We start from the raw sequence: 20,796 nt of genomic DNA, 5'->3' as shown, positions 1-20,796 counted from the left end.
CTGATTCAATACCCAGAAAATACACAAATGCAGTAGCTTGAACACTTCCTGCCTTTACCATGAACTCTATACACAGACTCCTGAGAAAGTAGCTTTTATAAACTATTATTGGATTTAATGCAGTCTTTACAGTGGATAAGAAGCATTTTTGCCAGCTGCTTGGTATCTGTCTACCTCTGTACTTTCAGACAACATCTAAATCTCACATTTTTCCAGTTATTTAACATACTACCTGCTACTCTGCTGAAATTCCAGCTCCAGCTGTATCACTCCTTAAATTTCTGTAATACCTGCTGTCTTGTTTTGATGCCTGGAATTTAACCATTCTCATACTCACTCAGAACACTAACACAAAAATTACATTCACAAACTAGGCAGTTCCTCCATTCCCTATCATCAAACTGCTTTCCTGCACATATATGGAAGTTGTGGCCAACACTGACTCTACTTCTCTTGTTTATAAGAGAAATGATGATGCTTACCTTTAAATTTGGCCTCTGTGGCCAGTATTTTTGTTTATAGTAGCCAGTATGGTTTACAGTAGCTATGATAACTGGAAACAGATAACTCATCTGGTCAGAACGGTCACAGTCAACTGCCTGGTTTCTGTCCCCATGACACTGGGAAGTAAAACTGCAAATTTAGGGAACTAAAGACAACCTACAAGTGGTGCACCTGGGCAGACGGAGATGTGCAAACAAGCAGCATAGCGCTTTTACTGCAACCCCAATGTATGAACATGCCTCAGCATACAACTTGTCAGGGCAGTAGCTTTGGTGCAAGCTTGCTAGTGCTGAGTTCAATGCACAATAATGCTCAGGTGAAAACTGAGCAAACTGCTGTGACTGCACGGATCAGGATGCGTTCAATACCCAACTGCTCACTAGCATTCACAAGTAATGGGTACTCAACAATTAAAGTTGCAATGAGATGCTTCAGTTTCAAGATAGATTCATGATGGTCAGGAGCCTCACCTAGAATCAAAAAGATAATTAACCCCATTATCATTTAAATCTCTTCTTCACTTTAGAAATACATTTTTGTGGCCAAAATTGAATGCAGAAATTGGATTTATGTGCTAGTTAAAGTATTCAATAAAGTCTGAAGAGAAAGTATGTTTCCATGAACTCTTAGATATTTAACAAAAAAGGCCTGCCTGTGTCACGAACTGGCTATAGTATGAGCTGAAATGGAATACTGTGTTTCTCCCACTTTGTGAACGTATTCACCGAAGCCAATCTGTCTCCTAAACTCTCAAGATTCTGTATCTTTGTTGTCTTCTATGCCCCAGAACACACAGGCCATCACAGCGCTGTACTTGACACCCTAAAAGCCAGATACAGTGAGAACAGAGATTATTCAAGGTTGTGACAACATGTTCTATGGAAAGCAAAGTATTAAGTAGTTGTGGTGATGTCTGAACAGCAAGTTCAACACTTATCGCTGATTATCTGGTTGTAGCTGTCCTCTGATATTTTAAACACATTACGAACACTCCTCAGTTGAGTTTGCAGTAGAGATTACTTTTGCGCTTTGTGTTAAAATCTACTTTATAAGCCTTGCTGACTGGACTGCCAATGCCTGAAAACTTAGATTTATATAGACTAATAATGACCTTTGCGTTAGTTGGGTTTTGTTGTGGGTTTGGGTTTGTTTTTTTTTTTTTAAAGTATTGGTCATCTCACCACAATTTGAGCCTAGCACAATAAGCAATGGGGAAAAAAAAAAAGCCCTGAACAGACAATATGACACAGAACACTAACCTCTCTGAAAGTCAAGCTTGTAGTTTCAAACACGACTGTCTGGAATTAGCCCACTGTGATTTAACATATGTTGAGAAATTATAACTCCATTGGGTCTCAATTTGTTCATCATTTCTGAATTAACATCATATTTACAGAGATTCTCGTACCTAGAAATTCTGACATACATTTCAATGCTATTTTCTGTAATTTCACCAAAGCTACTCAAAGTATTGTGATCCATGTTTCAGACATGACAGCAGTACACGCACATTAAACCAAGAAGTTTTCCATTTGTTTGTAAAGCACGTGCTGAACTGTAGCCTACACTTCTGACAGCCAGGCAACCTATGCTTCCTGAAGAGTACTGTTTTTTCTCCCTCTCTTAACATGTATTTTACAGTGCCTCTGTGTCACAGCTGCTTAAGCCATGTTTGTTTTTCAGGATGAAAGGATACTTAAATGAAAAAGGCAGGCACCCAAGTGTTTGAAACACTCCTGTGGGATAAAGCAGCACAGCAAATCAGCCTGCTGGAGGGAACAGAGCCAAACAACCTGAACAATATAATGTGATCTTTAAAGAAGATCCTCATCTTGCTGACCATACAGCCCATGAGCAGCACAATTTGGAAAGAGGTCTGAAGCAGAAAACCAGTGAAGGCGAGAGCCTCTTCCTGGCAGCAGTACGGACTTGCACTTGCTTCTGACAAGTGTGAAAACACACCCTCAGTTTGACATTCCCCATTAAGCCAATACGGGCACGTTATAAACCATTTCAGACACAATCCAGTCTTCTTAAAAACACAATTGGCAGCCTGATATAAAGAGAGCTTTCAGAATAAAGCTATTTTATTTCCTTTTAGTTGGCACTTACTATCTACAAGCAGTGTCCAGACACAGCAACCAGCCCAGCCCCAGCACGCACGAGGAGCAGCTGAAGGGCCCTGCTCCAACGCCAATGGTGCACTGACTAGGGAAATATCTCACCTCCCTGCGACAGGCATGCCTTCACTGTGCCAGGGTGAGGCTTCACACCCTAACACACCTACTCTTTAGAGTATCAAAGCCACAGGTAGAAGGGATGCAGATAGCCACTACCTTCAATTTACCATAGTGACTACAATTTTGAGCATTGAATGGGACATTATTAATTAATAAGATGGGGCTGAACAAGAACACTTCCTTGCTCACAAAGCAGCTTCTTATTCTCTGCAATTCCTCATATCAAAGTCTGTTTGACAGGCTGTTGTCATAGCAATGAGTAGGATATCACAAACTGATGAACTTAATTTTAACTGCAGATCAAATGAGGAAAGAAGATTTGAGACTGGGAAGACAACTCTTAATTAAAATCTGTTTAATAAAGATCAAAAAAATATTCAGATAAGCAGATGTTTCAGTTTCCATGTCAGGGTCTATCTGGCTCAGTGCAAAAGTCCCTCATCAGCAGTTAATACTTGACCTTGCAGACATATTGCAACCCTAGTAAGCAGCCAAAACAGCTGTATTTTGAAGAAATAGATACGCATTAAATGAAACAGACCCCCAGAGCATTAGCAAAAAAGGAGGAGAAAGCATTAAAAGAGACTGAACTTCCCAAAACTGTTATGTAAAGAAGGTGGTCATACTTTCTTTCATGACAATAGGAAAAAAGCATAAGATCACTGTAAATCTTTTTTTCACTGATGTAATCTAGTACCTCCAGAGGAAGGTTGTCTTCTACTTTAAAAAACAAACAAACAAAAAACCCACAATCAAAACAAAACTCTTGATCAGTAGTTAAGAACATTGTTCAAGTATGTTTAGCTTCTCAAGGACTAAGGAATTCAAATTTCAGCACTTCCTCATAAAGCAAATAACTAGATTTAAAACTGGAAAGCAGAGGCATTTAAGAAGAAAATCATCCCAAATGTCAAGGTTTTGTTTGTTTTAGTGTTTCTGTCTGTACAGCAAGTCTAGCCCAAGGACCTACACAACAGGAGATACAGTATCACATAACAAACCGTCACTAGGCTGGTGATGGAATGGCAACAATTCTGGTTTCCAAAAGCAATATCTAAGTATTGGTATCTCAACACCCAACCTTCCTAAAGAGATCAAATCCCATCCCCTCCCAAAGTCTCCATACCGTAAGTCTTATTCAACACATTTAGCTGAGTTTTTGCTCTGGATTTTAGAAGGAAAACAGGAAGGCAAAAATCAAAGAGTAATTGAATGTATATCAACACAAAAAGCAGGTTCTTAAAGCTATCCTAATGCTTTCTTTGATCTTTTGTTCAATGTTTCTTTGGCAAGAAATCTAGTCCTTTTAGACTCAAAGGAGTCAAAAAAGCTAGAGATATACAGAATACAAACTGATTTAACAGGGTGGCAAGGCCCATAAGACACAGTAAAATCTACCACTGAACTTCCAGAGACAGAACATGCATTGCAATACCACCTGACTTTCAAGAATCCTTCTGAAGTTAAATATTCACTTCCATCAGCCGAACAAAACATTTGTGGTTTCAATTCTCTTCCTGAGGCAGCCTCAAGAAAGTTATTTTCTTGACTCTCTGGACAAAGAGCTGTGATAAAGAACACTGTGCAGAAATCTCTCTGAATAGCTTAAAAGTGTGATTGCTTTTTTTATACTCTAATCACAAAGCTGCTCAGTCAAGGATTTCTTACAATGACAGGGCTGGGAAAACGCCGCAGGACCCTGCCTCATGATAGCAGGTCTACTGTGCCTATACAATGAGTTTAGATTTCACTGCTACAGCAGTAGCATAACATGAGCACGAGGAAAAAGTGCAAAGGGAAAAAATTATGTCTGCAAAGCATGGATGCAATGCATTTCCCTCAAGTGCTGCTGTCTAAAGAATTTCACCACCTTTATTACTGCTTGAAAGGGGAAAAGAGTTTGCAAGAGTCAGATGTTCCTCAGGAGTAGTGCTGATTACTCAGTGTCTGTACTGCCCCAAGCCAACAATATTGAACCTGAGCTTATGGACTCTGCAAGGATTCATGTCTCATCTTACAGTCCTCTACAGTAAATAGGAAGAATATTGATGGCGAGGAGTAGACCTGCATCACTGGCAGAACACAGGAGACAGAATTTGTACTATCTGTATGCTCTCATGTTTTACCAAGAAAAAAGGATTGCTGGGAGTGGCCAGAGTACCAGCACAAACATATTAACTAACATACACACTTCCAGCTGTGTTAGCAAAGCATACTGAATAAACAAGTGAATACTCTTACTCACTTTTCTTAAAATGCACTCAGTTGTTGAAATTATTATTCTGCCAAGTCAATCTATAATTAGCTAACACACCCTATTCTACAGTAATCAATAATTTCTCATTGCAACACACAAAAAAAGTTCCTTTCAAGGACTGGTATTCCTAAGTAAATGTTATATAAAGCAAGACAAAGAAATATACAAACAGGTCTTAGAAATAAAAGACAAGACAGCATTGTTTTTGAAGAGAAAGAAGTGCTCATCTTCAAAAGACTGGAGTTAGGCAAAGGTCGGTCACATATTCAGATCCCTTCTCAAAAGCATAATGTGGAGGGGGGGGACTGAACAGTGTGTGTTTTCCACTAGTAGAGCAGGTTTCAATCATGAAAGTTAAATATCATTAACACTATTTTAAAAATTTTCAATCTCACAATATATATCTTTGCTATTATCCTAGTGTCTCTAACAAACATGTTTTACATTTCAGTATATACTGCTGATTATCCTACCTTTAATCGAAATCTGCCAACTACACCCAATAAACATCCAGCAGGTTAGCCCTCATAATTTTTTTATAAATATTCAAACTTCAAAGGCAATGAGTGCCCTTATTCATACACAAATTTCTGAAAGAAGAATCTAAATTTCCCAAAATTTGACTTTCCCTGGTATTAAAAAAAAAAAAAAAAAAGACACTCACACTAAAATCAGAGAAGCCTAACTGACTTCCATCTAGGGCTTTATCTTTCACACAACCAAGGCAATCTTCAGACTGCTAAAAACCTGGCTAGCAAACCCTACCCAGCTCTGCTGCTGTCAAAAGACAACGCTCCTGACCGATTCTGGACAATCAAAAGGCAGTGAGTGTCCTAGAAGATTCAGAGGACCTGACCTTATGTTTCAGGTACCAGTACCTACAAAGTCACTATTCTTATCTTTTGCTGCCTTTCTGCAGGAAGGCCATTTTAGATAGCAACCAGCTGGAATTCCACATGCAAAAAGAATATAAAGTCCTGCTCCCTGTCCCAACTAATTATAAGCCCCATGTTTGCAAAGACCTGTAAGATGCACTAGTTACCAGCACTTATTACTGACTGTAATGAAACTTTAAGTAACAGAGACTCAGTTAGACTAACTGCGTTAAAAAAAAAAAAAAAAAAAGAGGCTGCACTGGTCCACATAGAAACATAATACACAGTAAATGCGAATTCTCTTTGAGAAGCAGCAATCATGGGGGTTCTGTGCGAAAGGGGCAACAGCAAGTTCACTTTTGAAGTATGTTTCTCTGCTGAGGAATATTTTAAGAAAAGCTCTGGCCTGTTCTGATATTCTGCGACCTGAAGGAAAAATTAAATACATGTTCCTGTCATCTCTGATGGAAGGACCCCAGTTCTTGCCCTCTGTCATAGAAAAAGCTTCTCTTATGTGAACCCTCTCTAAAAGCTACCAAAGTAAAAGAGATAATATATTCCCATCACTGACCACACCATATGCTGTCCTGAACAGTCAACTGACTCAGTATATCGGCTTAGGAAGCACACAGACACCACAGTGGCTCAGGCATGGTTCCTGTTGCTTGCACAGCCATGCATACACTACTTCTCTTTGCTACAGGACAAAAGGAACACCTCCATTTCTGAGTCCTCTGCTCTCTTATTTTCTAGCCTAAGAAGATAAAAGAAAATACTAGCCAAGTCAATACACAGTGTACACGCTGTTTATTCCATCACTGCTGCATTCAGTGGTGAAGAACCATTAGTATTACAAACCCCCTCTTCATACCTGTTTCTCTGAGTTCATCCACCCCCAAAAATGGATCAACAAAGAAAAACAGAAAAGGTAAAGCCCTCTGCATTTTCCCTCCCAAGGTTTCCTGCATAGCATCCAGTGAAAGCACTCTACAGTGTCTACAACTTCCAACACAGTAGCAGCTAGCAGAACTACAGCCTAGTCACCCCCTGCAACAAATAACTCAGATTGAATTACACATTGCATTAACTAGGAGGCTTGTAAAAAACATTAACTAGTACTTCACAAAAGGAAAGGTTTAGTGCAGCTGAGGAAAAAACTGAACTAGCAGGTTTTTCAGGGTTGAAAATCATTACCCTCTGCAGCCAGAGCTAACACAGCCTTCCTGAAGTCATACAGAAGTGGAGGAAGGCTGAGCAGAGTTTGGGACAAAAAAAACACGACTAGAGTTTTAGTTCCCTTTTGAGACCTGATTGTATATTCATTCTAAATCCATAGTGCAGGCAGAACCCAAACAGTTTATTCCATTAAAATCAAGTTTCAGCTCACATCTAATACCATGCAATTGTGAGCTGTCACCACAAACAGCAGTCCTGCTCCCCTATTCGTTAAGCGCATAATATTGTTACTTCCCTTCAATCAGACTAATGATTGTGCGGCTGCAAAGGGAGTGCGTTCAGTGAGCTGACCCAAGAATACACTAAACCCTCTAAAACAAAACAGTGAGTCAGTTGAATAAGCTTATCCAGTGGAAAACTATGTGGCTATACAACTGCTGAATCTGACACAAGGGATAGGGATCAAGTTCACGAGGAAATGGGGAACTTCTATTTCAGCAGCCATGTACCATTATAACATAGGTAAAACATGAGGTTCCACATTTTGTTTTCCTGGGATCCAGTACAGCAAGACTTCACCTGGTCAGGCTCTCTGCTCGCAACAACAACAAAAAAACTCCACATTAAGAATGCATTGTAGGCATTTTAAAAAATAAAAAACTCCAAGGAAGGGATTCTGTCAGCAGAGTGATCTTGAATATATCGCTATCTTGCAGCATACATATTCTTTCGATCACCAGTGGGGAAAACAGACTTCACTGAAGAACACTCCTTTATTGCCCAGCCTCTTGGATACCTGTTAGCATTCAGTAACTCACAATGAAGACTACACTTATAAAAATTTGGAGGTGCTTCTATCCAAACAAGAGGAGGCTATAACCAACCAACATGAGGACAGACTAACGCAGCTCATGGTAATCTAGAATACAGTCCTTTCCCCCAGCCATAGAACTACCTGTCTACATTCAGCTTCAGGCATTAAACTAGAGACTCAAACTACCCTAAAGCAATTTAGCCACCAAAAGCAACCTTTAATGATTTTGTACACTAAATATTTGATGCTTTTGCTCATCATCTTTGAATTTCACTTTCACATGATAAAACACTTAAACATCTAACCTTTCCTTATCAAAAGCCCCACCTTGAGAATGCTTGCTCCCTCTGCCAGCCCATTAAAACTCACAGCAGTCCCTCCAAGGGGGAAAGGAGGAAATCCACACAGACTTGTCCAGGAAGACAGGGCTAGGTGACTTAGAAGATCTTCAGATGGCTCCCTCCACAAAAAAAAAAAAAAAAAACAAAACAAAAAAAAAAAAAAACCAAAAAAACCCACAAAGCCTCTGCAGACTGTAACAATTTCAACAGCTTTCCAGTCTATCCGAGATGAACTTGGCAGCCAGCTAGAAGTCCAGGTTAGCTCAGGGCAGTCACACACATATGTACACATGTAGGTGAGGAAACAGCTGCTGAGTACAAAATAAACAAGTTACATGTTTTCTCCAAAGAGTACATGGAAGGACATATAATCTCAGGTCACACTCTGGTTAAGCTATCAACACTATAAGGAAAAAAAAAATTTAAGTAGTCAAAGCATCTCAGGTAAGACTGAAATACACCACTAAAGCTGCACAGGACATAGGAAGTTTCTGTATTAACTGTGACCAACTTGTCTTAAAATCACTAGTCCCCTCACCTCTACTATGTTAGCAAGTCATTTTCGAAATAGTTTAAGCTTGAGCTACGTCAGTACATACAACACAAGCTACAAGCATGTATCAAGGGCACTTCAGCTTGTAGTTTGTTAATATTACCAACTGTAAGACAGAATCGTTAAAAAAATCCAAACAAAAAACTTTTCAGTGGACCACCTCCCTATCAATCATTACCATTGCATTCTACAGCTAGCTGTACCCACAAGATGAGTAATTAATGCAACAGCAAAGAAAAAAAAAGGTGTTAAATAACATATTTTTTTTTTAAACTTATCAGGAAAACTAATCCAGATTAAACCAGTACCAGGACAAAAAAAGCTGCTGAATTGTAACAGGAGCAGAGAAAAAGACAAGTACTGCGAACTGCCAGCTTTGACTATTAAACTGTAGAAATGCGTATTTCAGCTATTCGCTCTGATGTAATGCCCCATATCTAAACAGCCCCTAAAATCAACTACTGTTTACACAAAAAAACCCAAACCCACTAAGAAGATTCAAGTTGAAACCCAGGTACTCCAAATGACAGAAAGAAATAGCTAACACAAGCTGGGAGTCACACAGCCAGGACAATATCCAGAAGGAGGGTTCTTGTAAACAAGGGGTCACATAGGAAGCAGCACTCAACGTCAGACATCTCACTGCCAGATCACGAACATGTTTGGCACTTGTGCTCTCCCTACCCCCTCCAGCTCCCTCCTATGTTGCTGAACCAGGCTCTCCTGGAACAGCTTCCAAAGGAATTCTTTGAATAGAAACAGATACAAGCAACAGGACTAAAAATAGCCAAGCAATAGGAGACACATTTGTTACGTTCTCACACTGGCGGAAACACAGTAAACTACATCAAAAGAAAGGGCACCTAGTTAATTCACACTACAATTGATAACAAGGAACAAAGTAGAAAGTGCCACCATAAAAAAAAAAGGTTTGGAGCACAGGATTAATTCAGACTTGCAACACTCATCAGATCACATTACAACACTCACAACAAAAAGCAATGGTTAAATTACAAGACACAAGTGATATAAAAGCAAATGCACTAAGTAATCAGTAAGGCTGTATCTATAAAATATGCTAAAACCCTTGTGATATCAGATTTTTGAATCTAGCTTCAGAGTTTTGGTAGCAACACCAAAGAGCTCAAGTATCATCATTCCTGCACCTGTACAGAGCCTACTCTAACTAGATACTGAGGGAAGAAAACCAGTACAGATCACTGCCTGTGATACACACGCATATTTAGGAAGCCAAAGAAAACCAGGAGTCTTGCTGAACAAGACTCTTAAATAAAGCAAGATATTCTAGAACATCTTCCTATAATTTTCCCCCAGATGACGATATTTCTCCAGGTTCATCTTCAGCAAGAGGAGAAATCCACCGAAATAAAAACCTAATTTTTTTGCAGTGACATATACAACTGAATATTAAGTTCCAGAAGGACGAAAACAAACAATGGTTTCTAAGGTAGTATTAAAGATTTCCTTCCTTCGCAATCTTAACCTTTTACTGTGCATAAAATCTTGATGAAAACTCATGGCCATTTGGGTCAGTTTAGCTTTCCAAAGTCAAACTTTGTGAGAAGCCAAGTCCTTTTTCAGCACTGAGAACTGAAAGCCATAGCAGATCACTTTTATTTCTCTGTCAATTCTGGAATGTTCCTTCCATGGTCATAACCATTGGTAGCATTTTGTCTAGCTTTAAACAAGGTGGGGTTTATTAGTTTCCTTTCGTACTAATCCTCATCTTGAGCTGCTACAGTCAGAAAACTTGGCTTTACCCCAAACTTTCACAGTACATTTTGAGCACTATTTTCCTCATGATCACAACTTCTCAACTTGGTGCCACATGTAAATTCAGTTACTCTTGTTTCATCATTCTAGCAGTTTATGTGAGATCAAGTCTATCTGATCTGCACCAGAATAATACCAAACTATCCAAAGAGATGAATCTTCACAATCTTTACAACTTCAAACATACAATACAGTAGAAAGGAGGAGGTGAATAAAGAGCCCTCCACACAGAATTTAAATCTAAAAGCAAGAATAAAGTCATCCAGGCTGTTCTTGTGTGTTTAATTTCATTCTGCTTTTTTAACATTAATCTCCAACTTCTTAGTTTCTTAACCTTTTTAAGTAAGATGTCAAAGAAACAAGCTGCTCACATAAGATGTCAAATTGCACAAAGCTTTACTGCACTTAATTCAGTATGTATTTTATCTCCAACGTAAGTATGGGGCAGGGGAAACACCCATAGGCTTCTTCTAAGACCCACAGTCACTGTTTCAGCTCCACATCTTTACCCTTTTCTGCAAGTCTAGACTGACTTAAATGTTGTTCGGCTGTCACACATTTTCTGTCTCCAGTAGGAAGTTCTTACTCTCCACCACCCTTTGCAAGCCAGATTAGCTTACAATAACATTGAGGAAAAGTGCAAAGGATAAGCATGTATTCTTCAAAAACTTACTATTGATAGACCATTAAGAAATGCACTCTTCACAGAAGTTTATTCACTTATTTTCTTAAAACTTACATTCCCTTTTAAACATATTTTTGTATTCTGCTGGGATATTCATTACTATGCTGTACTAGCCTAACAGCCCCTGATTCCACAGAGGTAAGCCAGGTTTATATACTATGCAAGACAATATTAAAATGCCTAAGTAGAAAATCTGTTTTCTAAAACATCCCAAGAAGGTATTAGTCACCTGTCTATTTTATCATCAACTTAAAAGACCAAGCACTCTGCTGCAAGATCAAGTTACTCACTTTTGAAAGAAAAGAGACTTGCACGCTTCGCATCTTAAGTTTCTGAAACAGCTTATTTATATTAATTACAGCACCTCACCCTCAGTACACATGTGAATTCTGAGACTGCACCTGGAATACAGGTTTTGCTAACTGAAGTGTACAACTCTAGCAACAGCATTAAAATATTACAGGTATCAGCTTTAGAGATCATACTGTACCTACAAAAACTTCACTGAATAAATGGTTTGGTAATGTCAATCTTTAAAGCCATTTCAGCAGAAGATGTATTGTAAACATAATTTTTCTCCAAGCAAACCAAAAAGCTGTATCTACGCAGAACTCAAGCAAAGGATGAGCAAGGGGTAACCAAGATAAAATATTACAAGTTTTTAAAATTGCATTACAAACTTAAATAACAGCTTTTTAACCACAATACTACTTTTCAGTCATTTACAGAACGTTATGTAGAAATTCTAGCACAACAGGGGATTGTTAAGCATACTTACTGTAAAAGCCAAGATGACACTGTAAATAAATTGAGAAACTAACAGTAAGCAAACTTAAAACACAGAATACTATGACGTTTTTAACGTATTCTCAATTTAACACACAAAGACTGTTTCTCAAGTTCAATGAGTACACGGCCTTGGGAAAATTAGTAAGAAGAACCTGATTCACTACAATAAGTTGAAAATAAAAATTGCAAAACGAAAAAAGCACCTTGTCATTCTACATGCCTGTCTAGTAAGAGCAACAAGTCCAAGACACATACACAGTTAAAAGGGCAGCGTTCACCCAAAGCTGTAATCAGCAGAAAGTAAACTGCTAAAAAGCTACTCACTGTCTGACCCTCAGCACACTGAAACTTGCAGTTCTGCAAAAGTTTTGGGTGTTTTTTTTGAAAGCATGCAAGCCTCATATAAGTAGATATTGCCCTTTTGGTCCCTCCATTTTCACATGTCTAAAATTTGAAAAACAATACTTACCAACCTCGATGCTGTGCTCTAAAACTCTAAGACACAAGATGTTAGCATGACCTTAGTTTTGATATCCCAAAAGAACCTTGCCATGAAGTCTGAGTTTCTGAGATTTGTTATTATGGAAGTTACTGTGAGATTACAGCTGCATCACAGGAATTTCATTGCAGGATCAAATGCAAGAGACTGATAGAATAGGATGAAACAGCTCTCAATACACCACATTTAAACATCACTGAGTATACAGGCAACTCCTGAGAACAGCAACTTTAAAGAGTAGAATTTTTACTTCCACTTATTCATGGAAGTCCATTTGAAGAGTTACAAATACACACAAGAAAAACATTTGTGCTGTTTTCAGAATTTTTTGCCAGAGGAAGAAGAAAGGGAAGGAAAAAGCATGTTTAAATAGATTATGTCATTCCCAAAGCCAGAGACATAACCTCCCTTAAAACCATTCTAAGTTTTCAAATGTCATGTACACAATGAATAAAACCCAGAAAATTCCCAGAACGCAAAGCACCAAGAGTAAGGCCTTCCGTATCAGATATGATCAGTTAGACGTTAATGTGAATTCTAATATGCACACATATTTGAGAAAAAAACCCTTTGCTCAACTGAATTATCACAATTCCTATCAAATTTAAAAAGGAATAAAACAAAGAGACCTTATGGCTACTGTGATTCCACAAAAGGCTGTAATTTTACTTCAGAAGCAACTAAAAATATATAAATATTTATCTGGAACTCACTTGTCAGTAGAGATTTTAACATAACTGAAATAAAAGTTTTTGTTTAAGAGTTAGAAGCACATTTATGTAAAACTGAGTTTCTTACACTGTAAACATTTCTTTGGCTGAACTCTTCCAGAGCTTCAGTTAAATATCCAATTGCTCTAAAATACTTGAAAGCCTAAGTTCCAGAAACATGTGATAATGTTTTGGTTAACCTTGAGACTTGGAGCTGCAATATTTTCGATATAAATACAATTGGAAAATAGTGAAAGCATCTTAAGATGAGCTTTTTTATTCTTTTTAACTGGTCTGAAGCTTAACAAAATCTTAATTTTATACAGTTTCTGGAAAAGTAATTTTTTTTCTTCTTTTAATTAGTAATTTGTGTCATTTTAAAAATACATACAACTTCTAAAAAAGAGGGGTTGAGGCTAAATACTGTAGGTCAGTATTTCAAGAAGCTTTAATACATTCCAGAAGCTGAACTGCTTGGAAGGTCAGTTCACAACAAGGCCTGGAAGAGGATACCACTTCTTCCAAGCTGGTCTTCAAGATTTCAAGAAAGCAGACATCCACACCTCTCTAGCCATAAACATCATACTAGTATAAAATATGAGTCATAATACCCAAACATACTTTTGGATAAACCAACCTAGTATAAAGCTCTACTTTCAGTCTCTTAAATGTTGTCTTCAGCTTAATGCTTTTAAGCTTTAACTATACTAAGTACAGTTTAGATATACATTTCAGCCAAGTTTAGCACAGTGTTTGAGTTATGCTTATGTGAGATTACTCTTACAGAAAAATTGAGAAGTCCGAGATTTTTGAGGAAATGTAAGAGGTGGCAACAGTCTCATTTTATTCAACAGAAGGACAACGTGAAACTCTGAACAGAGCTAACCTTCCCCTCCATTAGAGTGTCAGAAGAGACAGCTTATCCCTTTCCCCTTCAACATTTCTCCCTTTAAAAAAGAACAAAAAGATTATCTTAAAAAAAAAAACAAACCCAACTTTCACAGTATCTCACAGCATGTCTGTTCATGTATAAACTTCTAGGGAAAAGGGCAACTCATCAATGCTGCACTACACATACCCATAAATGCAGAACAAAAATGCATTTATAGGAATACCAGCAGAAATAAGATGCAAAACAAACTTACAATGTTCCAGTTTGCATTACTGAAGCGCCAGCTGCTACACAATAACAGAGCAATGCTGGTTGAAAAGACTGAAACATATTCACAGTGTCAAATAATTCACCACGCAGACTTAACAGCCAACAGGGATGTAGAGAAGAGACCCTTTCCTCCTCTCCAGGTATTCTACCAGGGGCTATCATTCCCAGCGTTATTTCATTGCTCCCTTTCAGTGCAGTTCATCAAAGCAGGAATTTTGTTTGTTTGTAAAGATACACCTAAGGATCCCCAGCATTAATGACTTGATTTCTGCTGCTATGAGCCAGACTCCAGATAATTTGAACAAACAAATCAAAGTAGAAACCCATCATATCAGTGACCAAGAATACCAAACTCTTCCCCAATTTTTCCCCCAGCCCAAACCTGTCCTGCAACTACCGCCAAGCCACATCCTCCTCCTGCTCCTCCACAGGCAACTCATTCTGCCCCTATCCATACTGCATTAAGACCAGTCTGTGGAGTCAAGGAGAGAACGTACCATCAAAAGAACATGCTAACAACTGTTCCTAACTTTTCTCCAATACCATGCAGCAACTGGAAGGGGAAGAAGAATCCTATGTCAGCTTTTCAATCAGAGTCTGTCAATGAAGGGGACCTACAACCATAAAACCAGTTCCTGGCCAACCACAACTGCTTAACAAAGTCCTGGTGAGGAAAACAATGCTGTCTCCAGTTGCTAAACTCTTTCATTTGTTCTCTCCTACATTCAACTTCAATCTCAAAGAGCTACTTGTTTTTTGCTAGGTGGAAAAGGTTTTAGTTACCACAGTCTGACGCAAGGTTCAAAACCTGCTTGTTCTGGCCTGTAAGGTAAGATGCATCACTCGATATATTTTTCTGCTCAATTTTTCCTTAGATATTAAAATCAACTGAAAAGGGACAGTTCTGTGGTTTCTTGCCCTACATTTTAGCATATTTTATAATAGGTAGGTCATTTCATAATTAGTGAAACACTTTTGATGCCTTCTGTTGATGTTATTTTAATGGATTTGTTTATTGAGAATATAAAAGTTAAACATTTTCTCTTCCCTCTCCTATGACTGAAGTACTCAAACACACTCCCTAGCAATCAACAGAATCGGCAAGGGAGATAAGCCATATAAATATTTGAGGTTTCCTAGCAGAAACTAAATCTCACTGATGTTTCATTTCAGAGGCTTGTACTAAGAGAGCCATCCCAGCACTTCTCAGATTCAATATCCCTAACTATGAAGTAATTTTAACAATCTAACTTTGTTGTAACCTTTGTCTACAGTTGTGGGGGTCCTGGGAATTTGGGGGAAGAGGGCTGGATTTGCAAGAACAGGAAAAATAGGCTGATCCAGTTCACTTCTAATATACCAGGACCCGTGCAATTCTGTAGTTTTGGCTTTACTCTCATTAAAAAGTACTTTTAAAAATAATTTTGATGCACACAGCTTCATAAAATGAACTGCTCAATATGCTGAAGTACAATAAGAACTCATCCTAAACTGTCCTAAATGCTGTATGTACATTAAACCATCATTTACAATCCACACAGTTCCTAGAAAGAACGTACACAGGACGTGGGCAATTTTATCTCTAGCACACAATCAAGTGTTTGACCTGTTTCTTCCCTCACAGAACTGCTGAATTACAGTCTTTAGTTCAGCTAGTGTCAAGACAGCCAATTACTCCTTATTTGCAAGCACAGAAATCATTTGGATTTGAAATACGCAACTTACTGCATTTTCACAGCATTTTCTCTAAACACATATCCCAAACCCACCCACTTCACCTACCAAGAGTCACGAATTACTGTTACCACCACCCCTACTAAATTCAGTCCTTAATCCACCTCCTTCTTAAAGGCATGTAAGAATATATGGCCTTGAGTTTGCCTGAAGGACTACAGATTTGACTACGTCAAGTAGTTTAACCTAGAGAAGAAAGCTGTTCTTTGGGGCTGGGGTAGGGTGCCTCATTAACGTAAATAAATACCTGAAGGGAAGGTGCACAGACAGAGCCAGGCTCTTTTAAGCAGTGCCCAGTGCTAGGAGAATAGGCAATGGGCAGAAACTGAAACACAGGAGGCTGCGTCTGAACATCAGGGAATGCTTTTTTACTGTGAGGGCAACCGAGCACTGTCACATGCTGTGTAGTGAGGTGGTAGAGTCGCCATCCTTGGAGATATTCAAAAGATGTCCAGATATGGTCCTGGGCAACCTGCTGTAGCTGGCCCAGCTTGAGCAGGGGGAGACAAGATGACCTCTAGAGGTCCCTGCCAACCTCAGCCAGTCTGTGGTTAAGTACAGTAAAATGGGAAGGAAGTCCTATAACAGAAAAGCTGTTATCAAAAATACTCCACAAGCTTCATTAGGCACAACTCTTGAGCTTGAGCATTTCTGCTCAGTCACATAAAGAAAATCAAATGAATGTCTATCTTCAATTAAACCAGGTAGGGTAAAAGTCACTGGGACTTTAAAACCAGCAAAATACACTACTAGATCAACAGTTAAAATGATAAACAATGAAAAATGGAATACAGGTATAAAGTTGCAAGGACTTTTATACTTGCAGTCATAACAGAGAACTATTCAAGATACTGTCTTTTGCTAAGATGCAAAAGAAAGGTTCCTGGACACAACTGCTAACTGGACATCAAGAAGCAGCAAAGAAACCGAAAAGGTTGAGGACAGGCATCAGAAGCCACAAGGTTCTCTCAATCACTGAGGAAAAAAAAAAAAAAACCCAACAAAAACCACCAAACCAAAAAAAAAAACCCAAAACCCCCACACTTTTGCATACTCATTAACTTGCCTTCACCGAGCTCGTAACACTGTATCAATCTTTCTCTAAACTGCCTTTCAGACAGCTACCCCTTGACACCTACTCCATGTTCAAAACACTCAGAAATTTATTCAGTGGCTAATAAAAGAAAGTGAAGCACATCACATTTAGTCACCCAAAGTTAACATCAGTAACTTAGGTCCATCTTATGACAGTCTCAAAATGGATCACAAGTTGGTGATCTGAAGAATGTGTGAATGACAACTGAAATAAAAGTGCAGGAGCAGAAGACATCTATCCCTTGGGGCACAACCCATCACAAGCATGAACTAGAATTTCTCAAATACAATACTATTACACAGAGCCTAACAGCAGGGCAGGGTTTGGCACCAAGATTCTTTTTAGATTCATGTTGCTGAAACTGCATCTAAAACAATATGAAAGTTTGAAAAATCAAGGAAGAATGTAAATGCAGAAAGAAAAAAAAAAAAGAAATCAGTAATAGCCTTCAAATACAGGGAAACATGGACTATGTGGTAACACAAGATGTTGGTCAAGTGTTTACCATAAAATAGCCATAATTCAATTGACATTTAAAACCAAGTAGAGAGAGGAAACAGAGGAGCTTTCAGAAGCCATATGCTTCATTCTATATTATTATATCCACCATCCTCAAAACATTTAACAAAACAAACACAGTAAGAAAAAAAAAAATTGTCTTTGCTCAAAAGCAATCTCAATATGGTCTCTAAAGCATCACACTACTTCCAGGAACAGTACTTTAGTCATAAGAAATACAACTGAAATGTTCTAGATGAAACCTATGCCACAAACAGTAAAACTGCAAAAAGACTTCCTCTCTCTACATCTAACCATTAAAAATATTTTGGAATATCATCATAGCTACTCAATTTAAATTTTACACCTTCAACTACAGGGCTGCCTAACAGACTAAGACAGACTTCCCCCCTCTCCCGCTTTAAACCAGGTTAAAAAAAGTGCAACGTGACGATTCAAATCTGGAGGTTAAAAAATTATTTGTGTTTTCTTCATTTAACTTCGGATTCAAATAATAAATGATTCCATAACACAAATTCTGTTGAACCTGCATCTTCTGCAGATCTGGACTAAACTCTGTTTCCTGTATGATAAAGCAAAAAAAACCAAAACCATGAAGTTCACCATAGGAGTACTACTTCAGGGAAATTTTAAGCCTCAGGAAAGACCAAAGCTCTCTCAATATGGGAAACGTTTCACTGTTTTTAATGCAAAATGCCACACTCAGCCAGGTTAGGGACTCCTCCAAGCTCATCTGTTGGAGGACTCATTTAACACGCTTGGGAGAGGAAAAAAGCTTGACAAAGTTTACCTTCAAAAGAAGCCACAATATCTTGCAGCTTTCACAAAGACAGCTGGACAAAAAAAAAAAAAAAAAGATCATTTCAAGAGAACTGAGAATAGGAACAACTCCATCCAAGAGAACTGTGCAAAGTTGTTCATATAACCTATCTTTCAAGTTTCACCCTCTAGAGAAAACATAAATAAAATATGCTCAGCAAAATAGTTACAATCTAGTAAGAGTAAGCTGAGCAAGCCATGAGCCCTTATGCATCAGTGTATCACCTCTAATCTGTCCTTAGTCACTGTTTACTCTTTGCAGCATCAGAAGTAGTGAGGGGGAAGAGGACTGAAGGTACCACACCTGTGAAATGGACTGTAGGAGCCACAGGTGAGTGGGGAATTCTGACAAACTGCCAGTTTAGATGGCCAAAATCAAAGAGCATGGATCATGTTAGAGCAAAAACAGAGAAACCCTTTCTACAATTTTTGCAAAATATGAACCTTAAGTAACTGCAAAGGAGCTACTTCACAACTTTTCATCATAGAATGGTTTGGGCTGGAAGAGACCTCAAAAGATCACCTCATTCCAACCCTCCTGCCATGCGCAGGGACACCCTCCACCAGTCCAGGTTGCCAAAATCTCCATCCAACCTAGCCTTGAACACTTCCAGGGATGGGGCAACCACAGTTTCTCTGGGCAACCTATTCCACTCACTTTAATGAACATAAGCTGTTTTGGGAAGGTATATGAAAAACAGTACAAGACCAGACTAGGTCTTCTCTGAAAAGCAAAGATGCAATGGGCTACAAGTGCATCAGAAAAAAAAACTAAAACAAAATTCCTCAAAAAGCTCTAACAGAACACCACCATCAAGTAGGTATTACTTCTGTTTCCTCTAGTACCTTCCAGTCAATACGTTTGAAGTATACAAATACAACACTGAGTTTCTTTAATCTGTTATCTTACAAAGGGGACAACTCACTTGGCTTCTCTTTTACCAAGGTCATACAAGACTGTTGCAAACCTGTGCACAGAACACAAGTCTTCTGAGGCCTGCTCACATGCTTTAACCAAATAAGAGACAAAGATAACTAAAGATTAATAAAAGGTATAAAGTTGTACTCTTATTCTTCCATGAAGAACCTATTCCAAGTACCAGTACTAAAACATTACTGAAATTGCAAGTAAACATTACTATTAATAGTAATACTATCAACACTAATTATTAACACAGTATTAACAGCCTATGATACGTACATTTTTCAAGCACTATCAATCAGCATGCTATTCTGCTATGATCAGTATCACCAGAGCAACACCAACAACAAATATAAAACATACCAAAAAATGGCATTCTATGAAGAAAGCATCACATAAAATAAAGTCCATGGAAGAAACAGAAAACAGAAAAATCTGCTTCTGAGTTCTAAAAAGGTAGCTTAAAAATTGGAAAAACTAAAAAAAAAATATTTTAAAATAATAGCTTCTGGTAACAGACAAGATTTGGCGGGGGGGGGGGGGGGGTGTTCCCTTAGCTTTCTTTGATTTTAGTGGCATGTCTGTAACTCCAAAGTCCCCTCGAATGGTCAAATTCTTTTCCAAGTCATGGCCCCTGGAGCTTTTTTGAGGACCAGCCAAAACATCACCAGTGAAATGGCCTAAATTTCTGAATTTTCATGCTTTTGTTTTTATTACTATAAACACTTTTTTTAATCAATTCACTGATAAAAACTGCAACTAGAACTAGAGCTTGCCAAATTCCCATTCCTCCCTCCTTTAAGTTACCAAGATTGTTGAGGTTATAAACACAAAAGCTGCCTCATTTTCCAGACTATGCATCAAAATTGGTTTACACCAGTTAATCCAGTTTCTTCATGTAACACTCCAGGAGTCTCAAAAACATCATTAACCCTGCGAAGTGATTTAGCCTTGCTTGTTTTCAAGTTACCTAGCGTAAGGTTAAAAATAAATTCTTTAAGCAAGTTAGGTCAAACTACCACAGAGATTGGGCCCAGGTATAAACACTGAGTCAGTCAGGTAGGAATCCAAACCCAGATTGCACTACAGAACATGATATAACCAAGGGAATTACTAAGACAGCCTGGTGAATATTAAAAAAGCAAAGGCTCAGAAGACTGATTCACTGCAGTTTGTTGTGAAGGGCTCCGTTTCAATGGCAAACGCTGCTCCTCCAGGCCTGCACATCCTCCCCCTCCCTTCATGCACATCCAGCTCCAATTTCTCTCCTTGAAAAAAACAGCTGCTCTCACACCAGGACAGCCCCT

The 20,796-nt window shown here is 38.4% G+C and overlaps 1 protein-coding gene across 1 annotated transcript in view; it reads right to left on the bottom strand.

Annotated features, from left to right (window-relative positions):
• UBAP2 (ubiquitin associated protein 2) overlaps positions 1-20,796 on the bottom strand; it is a gene marked incomplete at its 3' end in the record, with an annotated part of 69,376 nt that overhangs the window by 46,608 nt on the left and 1,972 nt on the right. The window lies entirely within an intron of this gene.

Source organism: Balearica regulorum, chromosome Z (genome assembly GCF_011004875.1).
Source record: "Balearica regulorum gibbericeps isolate bBalReg1 chromosome Z, bBalReg1.pri, whole genome shotgun sequence".
NCBI lineage: Eukaryota > Metazoa > Chordata > Aves > Gruiformes > Gruidae > Balearica > Balearica regulorum.
The sequence above is the reverse complement of the archived record's forward strand: the minus strand, read 5'-3'. Positions and strand labels throughout refer to the sequence as shown.